The sequence below is a fragment of the Dendrobates tinctorius genome, unplaced genomic scaffold (genome assembly GCF_039654945.1).
Source record: "Dendrobates tinctorius isolate UK_male_01 unplaced genomic scaffold, ASM3965494v1 ptg000240l, whole genome shotgun sequence".
Taxonomy (NCBI): Eukaryota; Metazoa; Chordata; class Amphibia; order Anura; family Dendrobatidae; genus Dendrobates; species Dendrobates tinctorius.
The window spans coordinates 502413-523495 of NW_027361907.1; the positions used below are offsets into that span (position 1 = coordinate 502413).

Genomic DNA, 21083 nt, shown 5'->3' on the forward strand with positions numbered 1-21083 from the left:
AAGCTCCATCCATCAAGTAAACAACTAAATACACAGGTCATTATCAGATAGCAGGTGGTCATTCACCATGGTAAGACAGGTATAAGGCCCCTAAGGCCGGGGTCACACTAACAGACGCAAAATGCGGTCCGTATTTTACATGCGTAATACGGATGAATGACCCCTAAATAGTGCTCCTTATGTCATCCGTAAGCAAGGTGTGGTCGCGTACTTTGCGCATGTCTGCATCCGTATGTAATCCGTATTGAATCCGTATGGCGAGATTTTCTTGCAGGCTTGCAAAATGGACATTTAATGGTTTTGAGGCCTGCAAACTATTTAAATCATTAGCCTGCACCCTATTTATTGCCTCAGGAACAGGTCGCTGCCTCCATTCTGTCCATTTGTGACCTTGCCTTGACTAGGTGTGTTGGTGTTGTATTTGCAACATGGCAGACAGTCTGACTTTCAACACAACTGAGCAAGTTCTCTTCAACTGGCTTTTGTCACGCCGCTTTGGTCAACCATACCCAGTGATAGTGGATCCGCGGAGGAGGAGACGCATGTGGGTCCATCCACTTTTGAGGCAACGACTCACAAGAGGTCATTTTCACCGCCTCTATTCTTCTCTGCGGGAGCATCCAGAAAAATTTTACCAATATTGTCGCATGAGCCTTGCAACATTTGATGAGACAGTGCGCCCTGGGATAACTTTTCAGGACACAAGGATGCGCAAAGCTATATCTGCAGAGGAGCAACTTCTACTCATATTACGGTATGTACTACACAACCACATTCTCTATGTTCATGATGTGTTGCCCAAAGTATGTATTTTTTGCTTTTTAGACTAAGTTTAATGCCCTCATCTTATTCCAGATATGTTTAAACTTACAGACCAGAATGTTATGTGTAATATGTACTGAATATCACATAGTCATTGTGCGACCAAATATATGTGTGTTAGTAGATCTGAATCACTAACAAGTTTGGTATGTATGTACCTGGTCTTTTGTTAATTTGTGCATTCTAAAATGTTCCATTTCTGTTGTTCTTCAGCTTCCTGTCCACTGGCCTGTCTTATACCGCCCTCCACCACGAGTTTCTCATTGGAAGATCTACCATTTCTGGCATAGTCAGGTCGACATGTAGTGAAATATGGTCAAGACTACATCAACTCGTCGTGCCCGAGCCCAGGATGGAAGACTGGCTGAGGATATCAAGGGACTTTGAGGAGGACTGCCAGTTTCCTAACTGTATTGGGGCCCTTGATGGCAAACATATCCGGGTGCGTAAGCCGCCAAACTCTGGCTCACAATTCTTCAATTATAAGCAATACTTTTCTGTTGTATTGTTGGCTCTGGCCAACCCTCAATACAAGTTTACAATTGTCGACATTGGGGCCTATGGAAGGACGGGAGACTCTCGAGTCTTCAATACTTCCATTATGGGTCGGTGGCTACGCACCAACCAGTTGGATATACCACCACCACGCCAGCTACCAGGCTCCACTCAAGAATCAGTCCCTTATGTCCTTGTGGCAGATGAGGCATTTCAGTTAACGCGCAATGTCATGAGGCCATATCCCTGGCGCAACCTGGACCACCGGCACAGAATTTTTAACTTGCGCCTATCATGTGCTCGGTGACTGGTGGAGTGTTCCTTTGGCATTCTTTGTGCCAAATGGCGGGTACTCCAGTCTGCCATTCAGCTGAGTGAACAAAATGTATATGAAGTAATTAAGCATGTGTCGTTCTTCATAACTTCACCAGGATACATGATTGTTCCTCCTCTGCTGGTGTTGTGCGTGGGACTGACAATGTGCATTGGGGGAGACGACCTATCAACCCTCAACGTAGACCGCTTTCTTTGCTCAAAGTGCGTGATATTTTCACAAATTACTTTACATCACCTGAGGGTGAAACATCTTGGCAAGAGCATGCTGTGTCTATGTTATAATTTTTTGGTTTATGTGTGTCTAAATATATATATTTAAACCCCTTATGATTCAAGGACTGTTTAATTGCATTGGTAGCATATGTTAGTATGCTGACACCATTTTTTTTTAGAATTGAGACAGAGACATAAAATGTAGTAGACAAATGTTTACTTTTAAACAAAATGATAGTCGTGCTGTGAATCAATGGAAAATAAAAATATACGCGCCGTTAGTATATTATATATTAAATGTTTACTTTTGCCTTATTTGTTTTTTTTGGAAAAACATTATTGCCGTATGATCAATGTGGCAATGGGCCAAATTGTCCTTTCTGCAGATGTGAAAATTGGGAACAAATAACATTTTCTGACAAATAAAACAACCACAAAACCATTAGCAAATACCAAAATGGCAACATTATAAATTTTGGTAGGTCGGGGAGGAGAAGGCGGAAGACCAGCCTGTGTTTGCTGCTGGCTACTTTTCCCAACTTGGCCATCACCCTGTGTGAGGGCATACTGTTGCCCATAATGTGGGTGGTGTACTGCCTCCTGGGATTGTGGTTGGTACTGGCCAGAGTGATACTGGAGAGGGGCCTCTTGTTGGGGCTGGTAGGCCCGTGCCTCATACCCACCAAAATAGCCATGTCGTCTCCAACCAGGTTGGGACCAGCCTCCAACACTGGGTGGCAACAAGTGGCTATATTGGTGAGGGTGGCTGCTGTAGGAAAGGTTGGGTAGGGGGAGGAAGGGGGTGAGGTGTAGGTCCACGTATTTGAGGATCCTCATAGCCTGCTTGAGCAAGCATGTGTGTGTGGTGTCTAAGGCGCATCAGATTCCTGGGGGAATGCTGCCACCTCTCCAGATATTCAAATAACTCATATGGGGTATCGGGGTGTGTGCTTGCATCAAGCAGGATCTGAAAGCATCCTTGAATACGTAGCCTCACCTCACGGGAAAGGGCACGAAGATAAAGGGCCAGGCTGCATGAGTATGCCTCCTCGCCATCATCATTATTGACTCTAGCCAGATAGTTCAGCACCCCTGTGTCAACACTGGTACGGGTATTTTGGGCAGGGATCTGGCGCCTTCTTCTTCCTCGCCGGGATGGTTCAGTAGGCTGTGGGGAGCCCCGGATCTGGGCAGTTGGGCTGCTGCTGATGTTGCCCTGCTCCTTCTGTATGGCTGATGGTGCAGCAGCAGACGGTCCTGCTTGTGGATGTGGTCCTGGTGGTGGGGTATGTGGTGCAGGCACTGGGTTTTCCTGAGAGGAATCTTCCCCCATGCTTCTTGGAGGGGGAGAAGATGGGCCAGCCACCTCTTCCCCTACAGACCCAGGATCTATGATGGGCTCGGTATCTGAGCCAGTTTCTCTCTCCAAAAGGTTGGACTGAGTTCTGTTATGAAATAGAACAGAGCCAAAAAAAAAATAAAAAAAAAAATTATATATATATATATATATATATATATATTCTATGTGTATATATCTATTCTTTCATTTCTTTATTAAAACTCTCAGTGTGAGTTTACTGTATAGCGCACTGAATTGCCGGCTTTGCTAAAAGACACCTGGTGCGTATTTCTCGCAAGTCACATGTGTGGTCCGTGTGTAATCCGTTGTTTTTGCGCACCCATAGACTTGCATTGGCATACTACGGCCGTAGTACGCTGCCAATCACAGCATGCTGCGATTGGCACGGAGCGTAGAATACAGATGAGAAATATACGGCTGGTGTGAGGGACCCCATAGAGAATCATTGGTCCGTGTCTAATGCGTGCTTTTAGCGCCTCTCAATGGGCCATATTCCTCGCCAGTTTGACCCCGGCCTTAGGCGTCATATACAGTTGTGGCCAAAAGTATTGACACCCCTGCAATTCTGTCAGATAATACTCAGTTTCTTCCTGAAAATGATTGCAAACACAAATTCTTTGCTATCATTATCTTCATTTAATTTGTCTTAAATGAAAAAACACAAAAGAGAATGAAGCAAAAAGCAAAACATTGATCATTTAACACAAAACTCCAAAAATGGGCCAGAAAAAAGTATTTGCACCCTTAGCCTAATACTTGGTTGCACAACCTTTAGCCAAAATAACTGCGACCAACCGCTTCCGGTAACCATCAATGAGTTTCTTACAATGCTCTGCTGGAATTTTAGACCATTTTTCTTTGGCAAACTGCTCCAGGTCCCTGATATTTGAAGAGTGCCTTCTCCAAACTGCCACTTTTAGATCTCTCCACAGGTGTTCTATGGGATTCAGGTCTGGACTCATTGCTGGCCACCTTAGAAGTCTCCAGTGCTTTCTCTCAAACCATTTTCTAGTGCTTTTTGAAGTGTGTTTTGGGTCATTGTCCTGCTGGAAGACCCATGACCTCTGAGGGAGACCCAGCTTTCTCACACTGGGCCCTACATTATGCTGCAAAATTTGTTGGTAGTCTTCAGACTTCATAATGTCATGCACACGGTCAAGCAGTCAATTGCTAGAGGCAGCAAAGCAACCCCAAAACATCAGGGAACCTCTGCCATGTTTGACTGTAGGGACCATGTTCTTTTCTTTGAATGCCTCTTTTTTTCTCCTGTAAACTCTATGGTGATGCCTTTGCCCAAAAAGCTCTACTTTTGTCTCATCTGACCAGAGAACATTCTTCCAAAACGTTTTAGGCTTTATCAGGTAAGTTTTGGCAAACTCCAGCCTGGCATTTTCATGTCTCAGGGTAAGAAGTGGGGTCTTCCTGGGTCTCCTACCATACAGTCCCTTTTCATTCAGACGCCGAAGGATAGTACGGGTTGACACTGTTGTACCCTCGGACTGCAGGGCAGCTTGAACTTGTTTGGATGTTAGTCGAGGTTCTTTATCCAACAACTGCACAATCTTGCGTTGAAATCTCTTGTCAATTTTTCTTTTCCGTCCACATCAAGGGAGGTTAGCCACAGTGCCATGGGCTTTAAACTTCTTGATGACACTGCGCACGGTAGACACAGGAACATTCAGGTCTTTGGAGATGGACTTGTAGCCTTGAGATTGCTCATGCTTCCTCACAATTTGGTTTCTCAAGCCCTCAGACAGTTCTTTGGTCTTCTTTCTTTTCTCCATGCTCAATGTGGTACACACAAGGACACAGGACAGAGGTTGAGTCAACTTTAATCCATGTCAACTGGCTGCAAGTGTGATTTAGTTATTGCCAACACCTGTTAGGTGCCACAGGTAAGTTACAGGTGCTGTTAATTACACAAATTAGAGAAGCATCATATGATTTTTCGAACAGTGCCAATACTTTTGTCCACCCTCTTTTTTATGTTTGGTGTGGAATTATATTCAATTTGGCTTTAGGACAATTCTTTTTGTGTTTTTTCATTTAAGACAAATTAAATGAAGATAATACAGTAATACCAAAGAATTTGTGTTTGCAATCATTTTCAGGAAAAACTGAGTATTATCTGACAGAATTGCAGGGGTGTCAATACTTTTGGCCACAACTGTACCTGTCTTACCATGGTGAATGACCACCTGCTATCTGATAATGACCTGTGTATTTAGTTGTTTACTTGATGGATGGAGCCTGAATAAGACATTTTTTTGGCGGTGCACTCTTATTTGCCATACATTGCCATGCACTATATGCACATTGTGATAATTTAGTAATTTTATGCATGTATTTCTTATTGTATAGGTTCTGATTGTACAGCAACCCTTTGTTATCCATGCGGTGTGCGGTTTTCGCATGTTATAGTCCACTCCCCCCACTTGTATCTGGATTTGTATTAATAATAAAAATTATTGATTTTACTTTGGACTTATAGTCGCCTTTTTGGAGCTTTGCTCAGTTTGTTCCCTAAGTAGATTGCGATTGTCCTTATTGTCCATCTATTTGTGTCTGCTATTGAATTATTATGCTGATTTCCTAATATTTAAAATGCAGATATTTGTCAAAGGCATTTTTACTCCTGTTAGCTGTACTATTGCCGCCGGCTGACATTCACCTAATTGCTTCCATGTCCATTGGGGTCCCTTCCTGCTCTGGGCCCTGGTGCAGTTGCACCGGTTGAATCGGCGATATGTCCGCCCCTGCATTGCACTATTCCCAAACCCCCTTACTCTCCAAAAAAATATTTATCTCACCTCGCTTTTACCTTCCTACTTGCACCTTATCTGCTGGTCTGCTCCTCAATCTTACATCTCTCATACAAAAATACAAAACAAGCTGGTCACTCTCCTTCTTCCATTTGTTTACTCTCTGCTTGTTTCTCCTAAAAAGCTGGTGAGATATCTCTTAATACTGGACATTCACAGCTGATACCTCCAATATTTCTCCCTCCTATGAATGCTCACTCTCTGGAAACATAATAAATATAAAACCCATTTCCCTGACCCCCACTAGGCCAGTCCCTTTCTCCGAAGCGCTTTGGAATGCCTGTTCCATCTCCAATAAGCTCCACTTCATTCATGACCTTTTCACCTCTAACAACCTATCCTTCCTTGGCCTCAACGAAACATGGTTAACACCCTCCAACCCAGCTTCCCTGTCATGTCGTGACTGACCAGTGTGACCCGACCCAACGGTTAGTCCGTCACCAAATGGCACAACAACACAAACCCGATGGAATAGGGGAGAGGTAGACCCTAACAATAGGGAGTCAAGGAAGGTCACCTACTGAGCTCCACCCTGAGCCTGTCCTTGTTCTCACCTAACACCCTATGCAGGTCCTTCCCCCTGCCGACGTCAGGATACCTCATCCCAATTTGTCACCTAGATATGCCCTGGCTAGTGCACTGGCTGGCAAGGAGCACTAGCCTCACTTCTGCAGATAAAACACATAGGGGAAGTGACAGACACCAAAGGGACAAGGTAACAAAAATTCAACACTTAGCTTTCTGCTGCAAAGCACCGCACAGCAGGATAAAGACACCAGATCAAAGTATTCAGCTTTAGCACCACTGCTCCCAAAGAGCCCGCTCTCCAACTTGGTCACTGCAGATTGCTCTAATGCCGACAGACAGCTGATGCATCAGGTGACCTCTTGAAGGATGGTGGGAGTTATCACCACCCACATCAGCTGACCCAGCAGCAATATAATTACACCAGCAGGCCAGCGGGGAAAAAGCTGACATTAACCCCCGATGCTATGGTGGACTTCACTTCACCCATATTTCTCACCCTAGCAATAAACATGTAGGAGTGGGTCTTCTCCTTTTTAACATTCACAAATTCAGCCCAATTCACCCCCCACCCTTCCTTATCGCATATTTTGAAGTGCATTCTGTTCATATCTACAGTCCCTACAAGTGGCCGTCAAATACTGAACCCCTGGTCCGGCCAATACCTTCATTGACCAATTCTTACTTAACTTCTACACTTTCTCTCTCTGCTGGCATTCCCACCATCATCATCATCACCTCCATTTAACATCGCCACTGACACCCAGCAGTAAGCAGCTTCTAAACTACTGTCATTTGCCTCATTTCTTGGCTGCAATCAGTGCTCCTCTTCAGCCACCCACACAGACAGACATACAATAGACCTTATCTTCACCTGCCTTCTATCTAACCTCACTACCTCACCTCTCCCAATATCTGACCACCATCTACTTACATTCTCTCCCTATCTCCACCTGCCCTTGAAGTCCAGCATCTAGCTCATCCCTGCAGGAAGTTTGCACACCTTGACACTCATACACTAACTATTCTACAGTTGTCCTCCATATCCCTACTCCACAACACATACAGCGCCACTGTTTTCTACAATGCTACTGTGGCGCCCCTGAGGATTCAGTTGCCACAGAGGTACTGCACCTCCTCCTGAGGTGTGGTAACCCACCATCCAGGTAGGTTGGAGGCTCCTGACCACGCTCCAACACCTGCATCCCACACAACACAGTAGTTCAGCAAAGCCACATTGCGGCTCCCTGCTTGGAGTGAGTGTAGCAGAGCACCTTTGGTGGCTCCCTGCTTGGAACACGAAACGTGCTGGGAGGCGGGTGGAGTTAGAATACATAAAAGAGCGGGAAGGTTTAGGATTTCAGGTCAGTCGGTCAGTCAGTAGTGGAGAGTGAGGAGAGAAGATCCCTGAGAGAGGGATGGAGGAAGGAGGTGCTGCAGCAGACCTCAGTGACCTGGGTCTGCTGGCACAGGAAAGGAAAGAAGGAGAAAGACATTGAACAGAAACCTGATCTTCTATAAGAAGGAGAGACTAGTACGGAATGAAGGAGTAAAAGGAAGCAGAGTACGTCGGTTAGGAGAGAACCCTGACTAGAAGTTCTAAGCGCAAGGCCGGGGCCCGGTCCCCGAGGTTGTATGGATACTAATGGTCCTACAGCAGACACCGGTGGAGTAGTGAGCTGTAAATGCACTACTCCCATCTAAGACTTGGGGGCACAACAGCAACTTGGATAGTGAGCTGGGACTCAGGAGTAAGGAGTCCCTGAAGCAGGCTACAGCTGTCTGCCGTACAAGTATGGTTCTTGGGAACATCTATCAGGAGGAACTCCAGTGTAACTCAGTACTAGGAGTACTTCACACCAAAGGCGCAATAAGAGGAGACGTTCAGAAAGGCACATGTTGGCGGAGTGTTGGAAGGGAGCATTCCATCTGACCTGAAGGTTGACTGAGTCCCTGACCCGGAGGACACAGCACAGAGGCAGGCATCTGTGTGTACTACAGACTGTGAGTAAAGCTTTGGAACTAAATGCCCTGGTGTCCTCCAATTAATCCTGCGCTAACATACCCTGTACCACTACATCGGGGTACCAGCTTCTACACCGCCTGTGCCTCTCCTCTACACCTACATCTACACTGCCCTGGGACTACAGCTCCACCTGTGGGGAGCTTCACCATCTTGGCTGCACCACACCACCAGTCCCAGAGGATCTGCATGCAGCGTCGGCTTAACATCTCACTTGCCGAACACCACAGGTGGCGTCACGAACTATTCATTTAATCAACTAAATTCCACCAATCTCCCCCATTACTTGGGTGCCCAGGCCCACGGACCGGGTCACCGCTGCTGTGACATATCCCGCTGACACCGGCCCGGGACCAAGTACCCCACAGCCCTGGGAGGGCGACCCACTACACACACATCAGGTATTGACTTAGTCGCCTCTCTCATCCATTGAACAGTGCAATGAATCAGTAGACAGCCCTGCCATACTAACCTCACTAAAAAGCTTCGGTGAGTGTCCAGGGTTACAGAGCGACACTGGAAAAAACACATTCACAGAAAGATTTCACCGCGTTTAAACAAGCAATTTTCACATTCAAGTTGGCCCTCACCTCTGCAAAACAGGTCTTCTTCACACCCCTCATATCCTCTTCATCCCACAACCCCAAATAGTTATTCAACACTTAACTTCCTACTCTGTCCAACACTGCCCCCTCCGACCTTCCTCATCTCTGCCGGAGACTTTGCTGTACACTTCAACAACATGATTGCCCAAATCAGGCAAGTCTTTACTACTCAACCATGAAAAGTCATGTGTAAACCAGACCACTGCCTTCCCACATTAACCTTCCTTCCCACCATCACTGAAGGAGAGCTTATTCATCTCCTCTCCTAAATACACTTTACCACAATCGCATTCCATCCCATCCCTCCTCCTTCCAAACCTCAACTCCACACTTATCCCAGCCCTAACCCGTCTCTTCAACTTATCACTAACTTCTGTACCTTGTCTTATGCTTTCAAGCATGCCACAATTACACCTATCCTGAAGAAGCCATCACTCGACCCGACCTCTATATCCAGCTAACGACCCATATCAATGATCCCGTTCACCTCCAAACTCCTCAAAAAGCACGTCAACACCATATTTTTCCCTCACCTCTCATCTAACCAACTCTTTGACAACCTTCAATCCGTCTCATCCCCCTCCATTCCACTGAAACTGCTCTAGCTGAAAAAAATGACCTACTTACTGCCAAAGCTAACATGCATTTCTCTATTCTCCTCCTTTTAGATCTGTCTTCTGTAGAGATGAGTCAACGTGCTTGGTGAAACTCGCTTGTCACTCAAGTATCACAGTGCTTGGATGTACTCGTTATTCGGCGATTAATGGGCGGTGCTCTATATAAAACGCAAATCCACCCCACATTTTTGGCCCCTGTTACACAGCCAAAATGCATGCAGGGCTTGCTGCTGCGTCACTGTAATTCTGTAGCGATTTTGGTTGTGACATTAATGTGATTGGCTGTGTGACATCATCAGGGTCCCGGTTCTGCACACTGAAGCAATTTCATAACTCTGTGACACTTCATATTGGAGGTAGAGTGTTCTTGTCTATGCCTGTGTGTGTGCACAGTATAGCGAATCAGAGGCCTGTGTTGTTGATATTGGTGCTGCATTTAGTCTTGGGAGGGAGAGAGAATCGCAGGAGAAGAGAGAGTGACGGAATCCAGTCTGTAGTCAGGGATTAGGGCTGTGCAGTCTATTAGCTAATATATATCTTCAGCTTTTTTTGGGTGATTAAAAAATGGATTATACTTTGATCCATCAATAGTGATGAGCGAGTATACTCGTTGCTCGGGTTTTTCCGAGCATGCTCGGGTGTCCACCGAGTATTTTGGCGTGCTCGGAGATTTAGTTTTCGTCGTCTTATCTGCATGATTTGCGACTTGTCGACAGGCTGAATACAGTATACTCGCTCATCACTATCCATCAACCATTAGGTGATTTGTGTTACTTTTTGGTGTTATATAACCCTTTAAAAAATCATTAAAAAATTTCCTTGGTAAAACTTCTTACCCATACACAATTCTGTGTTCTGGATGATTTATATATACAGTGTGTGTATATATATATATATATATATATATATATATATCTCGTATATACTTGTGTATAAGCCGAGATTTTCAGCCCATTTTTTTGGGCTGAAAGTCCCCCTCTCGGCTTATACGAGAGTCATATATGGGGGTCGGCGGGGGAGAGGGAGTGTCAGAGACCAAACTCCCCACTCCTGGCATGGTCTCTGCAGCCCCCTGCTTCCTCCATGATCTGTGTCCCAGCTGTTCCTGCATTCAGCGGTCACGTGGTACCGCTCATTAAACTCATGAATATGCACATATTTAATGAGCGGCTGCAGTACCACTTGACCGCTGAATGCAGGAACAGCCTGGGATGCCGACATCATGCTGGAAGCAGGGGCTGAAGAGACCGGGCGCCAGGAGGGGGGTGGTGAGTATGACGGGGGAGCAGAGCAATACTTACCGCTCCCCGTTCCATCGCTGTCTCCGGGTCCTCTGGCTGTGACATTTAGTGGAGGGCATGATTACGTAGTCAGTGTGCGCCCTCTGCTAACGTCACTGCACAGGACCCAGGAAACAGCGATGAAACTGGGAATGGTAAATATAGCCAGTGCCGGGGGCCTGAGCCAGCGGCTTCACCGGCACCTGGCCCCCAGCGACGGAAAGGTGAGTATGTCTTTTTTTTTATAGCAGCAGCGGCAGGTGGGGGGTATTTAGGTATGGAGCATCTACTTGGGCCACCATTAACCCTTGTGCAGCATATGGGGGGTATTTATGTATGGAGCATCTACTTGGGCCACCATTAACCCTTGTGCAGCATATGGGGTTTTATGTATGGAGCATCTACTTGGGACACCATTAACCCTTGTGCAGCATATGGGGGTATTTATGTATGGAGCATCTACTTGGGACACCATTAACCCTTGTGCAGAAATATATGGGGGTATTTATCCTTGGAGCATCTTGTTGGGCCACCATTAACCCTTTTGCAGCATTTTATCAGGGTCTTTATCTATGGAGCATCTTTTTAGACCACCATTAACCCTTGTGCAGCACCACCCTTGGCTTATACATGAGTCAATAAGTTTTCCCAGTTTTTTGTGGCAAAATTAGGGGGGTTGGCTTATACACAGGTCGGCTTATACACGAGTATATACGGTATATAATATATATATCACTCTAGCAGGTTTAAATTTGTCACCCATACAGTATTGCGTGGTCTTGGGATCATTTCCTATGACTTATGAAACTAAAAAAAGCATTAAAAAATTTTGCAGTCTTAAATTTCTCAGCCATACGTTTTGTGTGTTCTGTGGCACATTTCTATGATCTCTAGCACTCCAAAAAAGTAGTAAAAAAAATAGTTGCATTACATTTCTCACCCTTACACTATTCCTTAGTCTGTGGTAAATTTCTGTAATATTATCTAACAGTACAAAAAACACTAAAAATATCAGGTGGATTACATTTCTTACCATATACTATTCCATGATCTGGGTTAAATTTCAGTGATATTATCTAAATCTTCAAAAAAGCATTAAAAAACTTGACAGGATTATGGTTCTCATCCATACATTATTCCGTGGTCTGGAGTACATTTCCTATGAACTATAAAACTGGAAAAAAGTGCTAAAAAATTTTGCAGCCTTAAATTTCCCAGCCATACAGTTTCATGTGTTCTGTGGGACATTTCTATGATATCTAACACTCCTAAAAAGTGTTAAACAATGAATTGCTTTACATTTCTCACTTATACACTATTCTGTGTTCTGGGGTAAATTTCTGTGACATTATATAACACTACGAAATAGCGTTAAAAAATGGGCTGGATTACATTTCATACAAAAACTGTTCCCTGGTCAGGAGTAAATTTCTGTGATATTATCTAACACTCCAAAAAAGCATTGATAAAAATTAGCTGTATTACATTTCTTACCATACTCTATTCCATGGTCTGTGCTAAATTTCTGAGATATTATCTTATTCTTAAAAAAAGCGTTAAAAATTGGCAGGATTACAGTTCTCATCCTTTCACTATTCTGTGGCATTGGGTACATTTCTTGTGATCTTTAAAACAAAAAAGCATTACATTTTTTTATAGGGTTACATTTCTCAGCCATAGAGTCATATATTAGTCATACATACAGTGTAACCTGCTTAGTGGACGACAAAGATGGCAGAAGCACGTGAGACTTCCAAGGGAGTGACAGGAGGAATATTGGAGCCAGAGGAAGCAGGCACAAAAGCAACAGTGGCAGGAACATGTGCTCCTGATCTGGCCGTTATCCCGGACCAAGCCCTAACCCTTTACCCATGGGGTTCTTGTGGACAGCAGATGTGAGAGACATGATTCAGGAATTGGTGAGCGGAGTGTGGGACCTAGGCTGATTGGAAGAGACAAGGCGGTGAGCCAGGACCCGGTCTGGACATGTTAGCCGTACAGTACCAAGCGTTGACATCCCATGGGATGGTAGTTACTTATGACCGTCAGCAGAGAAGTGAGTCCATTGTAGAGTTTGTGACCCATCATCACAACTCTTTCAACCATCAGGCAGTATAGATGGAACACTTGTCTTGTAGGCTGCAAGAGCAGATGGCTGGAACTAGGGTTATGGTCATCAAAATGGAGGGTCATCATCGCTGGTCTGTAGTGGATGTGATCCCAGAAGGAAGCGAGCATGATAAATCCTTCTTGAGGAATGATTGTGCCTGGGAGGGGCTCCTTGAGCCAGCTCAAGAGAGGGCTACTACCACCCCAGAGAGATCGTACTGTCCTTGGGGTTCCCCACCTTCTATGTGTGAGCAGCAGATGGTGCAAGTGACACAGAGGGCTGTTGACCATTTCTATACAATGGGAGCTCTGGCACTACCTGAAGCCTGGTCACTTACAGCCCAGGCACCTGTAAATCGGGCTCCAGGAAGAAAGTGGAGGAGTTCCCCCTAGTCTCAAGAGAAAGGAGAAGAAGTGGACACCTGAAAAGAATTACTGTATTACCCTGCTTATAATTTTTTCCTGGCTTTGCATTTTGTGCAAAGCTTTTTATGAGTGTAGGAGTACATCAACTACAAAAATATTTAAATGAGGCCTGATAGTTGTTACCTTTCAGGGGTCTATGGATGAACCACCTCAAAATTTATGTCTGGTTTTGTACTTTCTGCAAAGTCTTTATGAGTGTATAAGTATATAAAGTACACTTTCAAAATAATTACGTTCAACTTTTTTATGGATTCAATGACTCATCTATACAACTTAACAAGGTTATTATTGCATTACAATGGTATATAAAACTCAAAAAAAGCATAGAAAAATATTTCTGGAATAGATTACTCATTCATAAAGTATTACGTGCTTTCTATCACATTTTTCGTGGTATATAATACAAAAAAAGCTAAAAATTTTGCTTTTTTTGTTTATATTTCTTACCCATACACTATTCTGTGTTCTGGGGTACATTTTTGTGATTTACAACACTAAAAAATGTAAACATTTTGCTGTGTTACATTTCTCAGCCATACAGTATTACATGTTCTCTGGTACATTTACTTGGTATATAACACTCAAAAAACTTATTTACAAATTTATTGGTATTATATTGCTCACCCATGGGGTATTATGTCTTCTTGGATGCATTTTGTTGCTACCTAAGACTCTAAAAACTTTTTCAAAAATGTATTGATATTATAGTGCCCATCCATACAGTAATACTTTTTCTTGGGTACATTTCCTTGGTATATGACTAACCCTCAAAAAACTTGTTAAAGAATTCATTGTTTAATATATTGCTCATCCTTAGACTTTTACACATTCTTGGGTAAATTTTGCTACTATATAAGCCTAAGAAAACTTATTTCAAATTGTATTGCTCACTCAAACTATTCCATGGTCTGGAGTACATTTTGTTGGTAAATAACCCTCAAAAAACTTGTTAAAAATGTATTGGTATTATACTGCTCATCCATCCACATCTTCTTGGTAAGATTTCAGTGTTATATAAGCCTCAAAAAATTGATCAGTATAACATATTGCTCATCCTTAGTCTTTTATATATTCTTGAGTAGATTTCATTGCTATATAAGGCTGTGTGCACACTTTGCATATTTGGTGTGTTTTTGTCGCGTTTTTTGCCAATTCTCTGTACACATTTTTCACCATTGACTTCACTAAAATCAATCAAAACCGCAGGGCAAAAACTCTCTTTTTTGCAGCTGTGTTTTTTCTACCAAGGGATGCAGAAATGGTCTAGAAATTTTACTGAATGTATGCACATACCCTTATCGGTATTATATTGCTCACCGATAGACTATTCCATGGTTTGGAGTACATTTCCTTGGTATATAAGTGCATAGCCTTTTTGAGTCTAGAAGTACCAATACATGACAATTTGAACGGAATGTGTAAGAGGCCATCCTTTATGTCTAATACTGGCGTATCTGAGTCCCTAATTTTGGCAGTTCTTGCTACCTTCATAAATTAAACTGAAATGTCCTATTTTTTAATAAAAATGTATTTTTTGTAAACCCTTTTTAAGTTTTCCCTATATAAAAGTCATTTTACAGGAAAAAATGTTTTTTTTAACTTTTGTACAATGCAAATTCTCGTCGGTTTGGAATGTTTTATTGTCACCCCTTAAAGTAGAGTACAAGTAAGACACCATTGTTCTCAAAAGCAATCTGGGAGTCAGAGATGTTTCCAAAGATCTTCTCCATGCTGTTCTCCTTCCATTCAGCACATTTCCCAAACAGAAAAAAGCTCGGCTTTCCCATTGACTCCCATGATACTCGTTACTCGAAATGAGCATGCATGTGACTATTAGGAATTGCTGGGTTCAAGAAATGAGCACCCGAGCATTTTAGTGCTCGCTCTTCTCTAGTCCTCTGTCTTCGACACAATCGACCGTACCCTCCTACTACAGATTCTTTCTTCCCTTGGTTTTGAAGACCTTGGCTTCTCCTTAATCTCCTCTTACCTCTCTAACCACACAATTAGTGTTTCCCACACTACCTCTTCATCCCATCCTCTCTCTTTATCGAAGTCCCTCAAGGCACTGTCTTGGGACCCCTATTCTTCTCCATCTATACCTTTGGCCTGAAGACACAACCTCTCTGGCCCAGACATCACCTCTGTGCTGTCCAGAATCCCAGAGTACCTGTCAACCATATCCTCCTACTTCTCCTCTCACTTGCAAAAGTTCAACATAGACAAAGCTGAGCTCATCATCCTCCATCTCAGCTATCTACCTTATCTATCTATCACAATAAATTACATCCTTCTTTCCCCTGTACCTGAAGTCTGCTGGCTCGGATTAACCCTTGACTCTGCCTTGTCCTTCAAAACACAGTAAAACCCTCTTCACCTCCTACCGCCTCCAACTCAAAAATATTTCCAGAATCTGTCCCTTCCTCAACCCCCAATCTAAAAAATTACTAGTGCACGAACTCATCATCTCCAGCCTCGGCTACTGCAACATCCTCCTCTTTGGCCTTCCTGTTAACACTGACACCTCTCCCGTCTGTCTTTAGATCTGTGACCTGACCTCTCTTCTAGCTATTCCTCCTCTTCTGCCCTCTGCAAAACTCTTTATTGGCTCCCAATGCCCAAACGTATCCACTTCAATCTACTAACGCTGACCTACAAAGCTGTTCACAATCTGTCTCCCCCTTATATCTTTTCTCCACCACACTTGTATGCCCCTCCACAATCGTATGCTCCTCCCCCAATTGCCTGCAAGACTTCTATCGAGTATCCCCCATCCTCTGGAATTCTGTGCCCCAAAACGTGTCATTATTAACTACATTCTGTACTTTTTTGAAAACCCATTCCTTGCAGACTGCAATGACCCTGCTACCACCTCAACACTGTGAGAGCTGCCCCCTCAACAACACCAGAGTTTTTAAATTGTGGTCACTTATGAGGGGTTTCTACTAGAGTTGAGTGACTTTGGTCGGATCGGGTTTCATGAAACAAAATTTGTTTCAGATGAAACTAGTCCGACTAGGGCAAAAAAAAAAGTCGGAGTTTTGTCCTAAAACCGACCCCAATGCAAGTCAATGGGGAATAAAAGTCGGCATTGAGCGGATGACATTCATCCACTCAATGCCGACTTTTATTCCCCATTGACTTGCATTGGGGTCGGGTTTCGGACGAAACTCAAACTTTTTTTTGCCCTAGTCAGACCAGTTTCATCTGAAACAAATTTTGTTTCATGAAACCCGATCCGACCAAAGTTGCTCAACACTGGTTTCTACTATTCTTGCACCTCAGGGGCTCTGCCAATGTGACATGACATCTTCAAACCAGTCCAACAAAATCTGAACTACAAAATGGTACTTCCACCCTTCTGAGTTTTGCACTGTGCCTTATTATTGACCACATATGGGTTATCAGTGAACTCAGGAAAAATAGCACAACAAATTTGGGGGTCCATTTTCTCCTGCTATCCTTGTGAAAATGAAAAAAACCCAGATAAGACCTACCGGTAATGTTATTTCCAGGAGTCCATCCTGACAGCACCATGGGGGTTGTCCTTCCTTCATCACAGGGACAGGAAATGCACGAGAGGTTAAAAGGTCCCCTCCCACTCTCAGACTCCAGTGATTTTCCAAGTACCACACCAGTATGGATGCAATTATTATTTATTTAGATTTAGTACAAGCATATTATTACCAATACAAATCCTCGGGAGGGAACTACCAGTGCTGTCAGGATGGACTCCTGGAAATAACATTACCGGTAGGTCTAATCTCTGTTTTTCAGGTCCTGACAGCACCATGGGGAATACCAAAGTAGGAATTCGCTTAGGGTGGGACTACTGCTTTTAGCATCTTACGACCGACCGAAGGTCGTCTGGTTAGCTGCTAGCGTGTCTAATTTGTAATGTCTACAGAAAGTGTCAAGTGTAGACTAAGTGGCAGCCCAGTATATTTGCTCTACTGAGGCTCCCGCCTTCTCTGCCTATGACGTTGCTATCGCCCTAGTGGAATGAGCTCTAAACTCCCTGGTAGGTAATCCCTCAGTGTCGTATGCTGAGGAGATAATTGACTTATCCACCCTGCCAGGGTGTGCGTAGATGTGCCTTTATCCTATTCTACCATTGTATTGGATAAACAATTCTGCGTCCTGTCGCCACTCCTGATTGGCCTCTAAGTAGCATGTGACCGCTTGTCTGACGACAAATGAGGGAAAGAATCTTACTCTGTTTTCCGTGGATGGCAGAATGAGGGTAGGACTATCTCCTGGTTTAAATTCTGGGGAGATACTTCCTTAGGGAGGAATCCTGGGTTCCGTTTAGTATCATGTAATCGTTGAATAGTTGAATGTAGGAGTTCTGGACTGACAAGGCCTGGCTTTTACCCCGCCGCTTGGCTGAGGAGATCTCTACCAAAAGGACGGTTTTTTCTTTAACTTCTTTTTTTTTTTTAAAGTCTTGTGACATTTATCTCTGATATTGGCTCGTATGGGGGTCTGCATAGAGCGGTAAGTACCAGATTTAGGTCCCCCAGAGCACTGTGGGTCTTAATCTCTGTATGGCCTTTGTAAAACGAGCCATCCCTGGATGAGACGCCAAGGTGAATTAAAGTACTCCAAGCTGATCTCTGAACTTCAAATGTGCTTTGGACTTAGACCTTTATTAAATCCTGCCTGGGGATAGTCAAGGATTTGAGAGATCTCTGGGCAAGACGGATCTATGGGGATACTACCACCTTTTGAGCAGAACTTCTCCCAGATTTATGATAGATTGCCCTCGTAACGGGCTTACAGCTGGTTTGCATTGTTGAGATCACTTTTTCGGAGAGACCTCTGGATCTTAAGATCCCTCTCTCAGGATCCATGCTGCCAACTGTAGGTTCCCCAGATTTGTGTGCCGAACTGGGCCTTAGGAAAGTAGATCTTCTGGCGTTGGTAGATGGAGCGGTCCTTCCTGAGCCGTCTTCTTCCGGAGGTGGAACCAACTTCGCCTGGGCCCGAAGAGTATTACTAGCGTCACTCGCCTTTCCCTGGATCTTTCTGAGGCCTCTCGGTATTATAGGAATAGGGGGAAACCATATAGCAGTCCCCCACTCCATCTCCAATTCAAGGAGTCGACCGCTTTTTTGGATGGTCTGCTGGACGGAGAGAAGAATCTCTGTAGCTTGGTGTTCTTCCTTGTCGCGAAGAGGTTTAGCTGAGGGCTTCCCCACTGATGGCGCAAGCCTATGAATGTCTCCTCATTTACTTCCCACTCGTTGGCTCAGACTTCTTGTCTGTTCAAATAGTCGGCTATGTTGTTCCTGGGCCCTGCAGGTGTATCACTGATATGGAGCGAACCCTGTTCTCTGCTCAGGTGAAGGTGCGGGCTGCCAGATCCTGAAGCTTTCCCCCAGTGGCGTAGGAAAGATACTGTGGTTACAATGTTTGACCTGGCCTTCCTAAGTTGGCCCTGTAGACTCAACTGGCTTTGTTTAAGTGTCTCCCAACTGCTCATAGCTCTCTGTAGTTTGAGGACAGTGAACTGATGCTTCCCGGCCATGTCCTTGAAGGTACCTTCCAGATGGGCCCCCCTTTCCTGCTGGCGTCCGTGATGATAGTCTTGCATGGTGATAGGATCCGAGGTCCCCTGGGCTGATGGATCTTTTGACCCATTCCCTGTCTCGGAGATGATTTTAGGGCTGGGGACGGTCGAGTCTCTTTATCCAGAGCGGTGTGCTGTTCTGTCCTATTTGACTGAATTTCCTTGTAGACTCCTGTGTGAGCCTGGTTCCACTTTACGCAGGGTATGCCTGCTGTCAGGGTCTCTAGGACCTTTATATTTGATGCTGTCAGGGTCTCTAGGACCTTTGATATTTGATATTTGATCTCGCCATAGCTGATGAACCCTGTTCCTGATGGCCTCCTTTCCTTCTTCCGATAAGCGAGATTCTTGTTTTGAGATCTAACGAGACTCTCAGGAATTTTTCCCAGGTACCGGGCTGCATTGTTCAGGATCCAATCCTAGGTCTCCGGGCGTGGCGATTACCCCATCGAGTTGTTTTCTTAGCTCTGATGCTGAGAAAGTCCTACAGGTTTGGCCTCTTAAGTGTGCCCTGATCTTGGCGATCGGCTTCGTAAACCCCGGGTGCTGAAGCTAGGTCGAAAGGCAGAGCCTGAAACTAAAATGGTAGTATCCTCTTCCTATTTCCAGTGCAAACTGCAGGAACCTCTGAGGGTGAACGTGGATGGGAACGTGATAGTATGCGCCTCTGGATCTATTGTGCCTGTTGTGGCGATCTGATCTATTCAGGAAATGGTGGTTTTCGGGAATTTCGAAATTTTGTATCGGATCCCTTGGTTTAGTGGTTCTAAATTTATAATGGTCCGACTCTCCACCGGAGCTGTTCCTAGAACCGGGACCATTACTTCTGATCTTAGTAGATCTATTACGTCTGCCCATATAGTGTCTATAAGGGTTTTGGGCCGGGATTTGTAACTACAAACCATGCTGGGGTTTTTTATAAATTCGCGGGTATAGCACTGGGAACCTGTATTCAGGATCCACTGGTTCTGTGGGATAAGCCCTTGGTTCCAGGAAGTGTTTTGAGGTGCCCCCAGAACCAGTATGATGTCACTGCCTGTTGAGGAACTTTGTCCTGAGCGAGAAGGGGGATCCTACTCTTCCCCCCTTCTGGTGATACCAGCGAGTCGATTTACCCTCTTTCTATCTTCCTGCCTTTGGAAAGGACGGGACCTCTGAAGGGAAAACCTTTGCTTTCCCACGGGATCGTTTTTTAATGTCAGTGGCATTCTTCCGTGTTGTATCTAAGACCGGTCCAACTACCTTCCTGTCTGAAAAGGTATGGCACCTAACTTATTTTTCAACTGGTAAACCCCTGACCAGATCTTCATTCATAAGGCCTGGTGAGCCGTTTTGGGTACAGAATTATTCCTAGCCGCAAACACACCGGTACGGCCAAAGCGTCCAACAGGAATCTAGCTGCAACTCTCCCAGGGAAAGGTCCTCTAAGAAATCACTTCTAGGGGTTTCCCCTGTAACTTGTCGGACCTCCGAGCATGGGCTTGTCTCCCATTCGGGTCCCAGCCCAGGCTCAAGCTGCTCAGTGGCTGCCACCTGACGAATGCACTCACGCTCAGCCTAGAATGGCCGGTGGCTGCTCCAACTGGTTGATCCTAGATACGTGGATCTGGCAAACGATGTGGCCTATCTGCTACTGCCGACCCAAGCCCTCTTTAGGAGCCTGTCCCTGGGTCTTTTGGGGCTAGAGGAATCTTCGAAGGGAATTGAAGTGTTCCTTGACACCACCCGGGGTTGTCGATACTAGGAACTCCATCCCAAGTGTTAACCTGGTTGACGGTAGGAGAGCCTGAAGTCTCAGGCGACAACGAGCCGCTTCTCAGCGTCCTCCCATTCCTCTAGAATGATTTATACTCGTCCGATGATCGACCGGACTCTCAT

At 44.7% G+C, this 21083-nt stretch overlaps 1 protein-coding gene across 1 annotated transcript in view; it reads left to right on the top strand.

The window, feature by feature from the left end:
* The window catches only part of TNFSF13B (TNF superfamily member 13b), a 166237-nt gene that overhangs the window by 72696 nt on the left and 72458 nt on the right, over positions 1-21083 (top strand).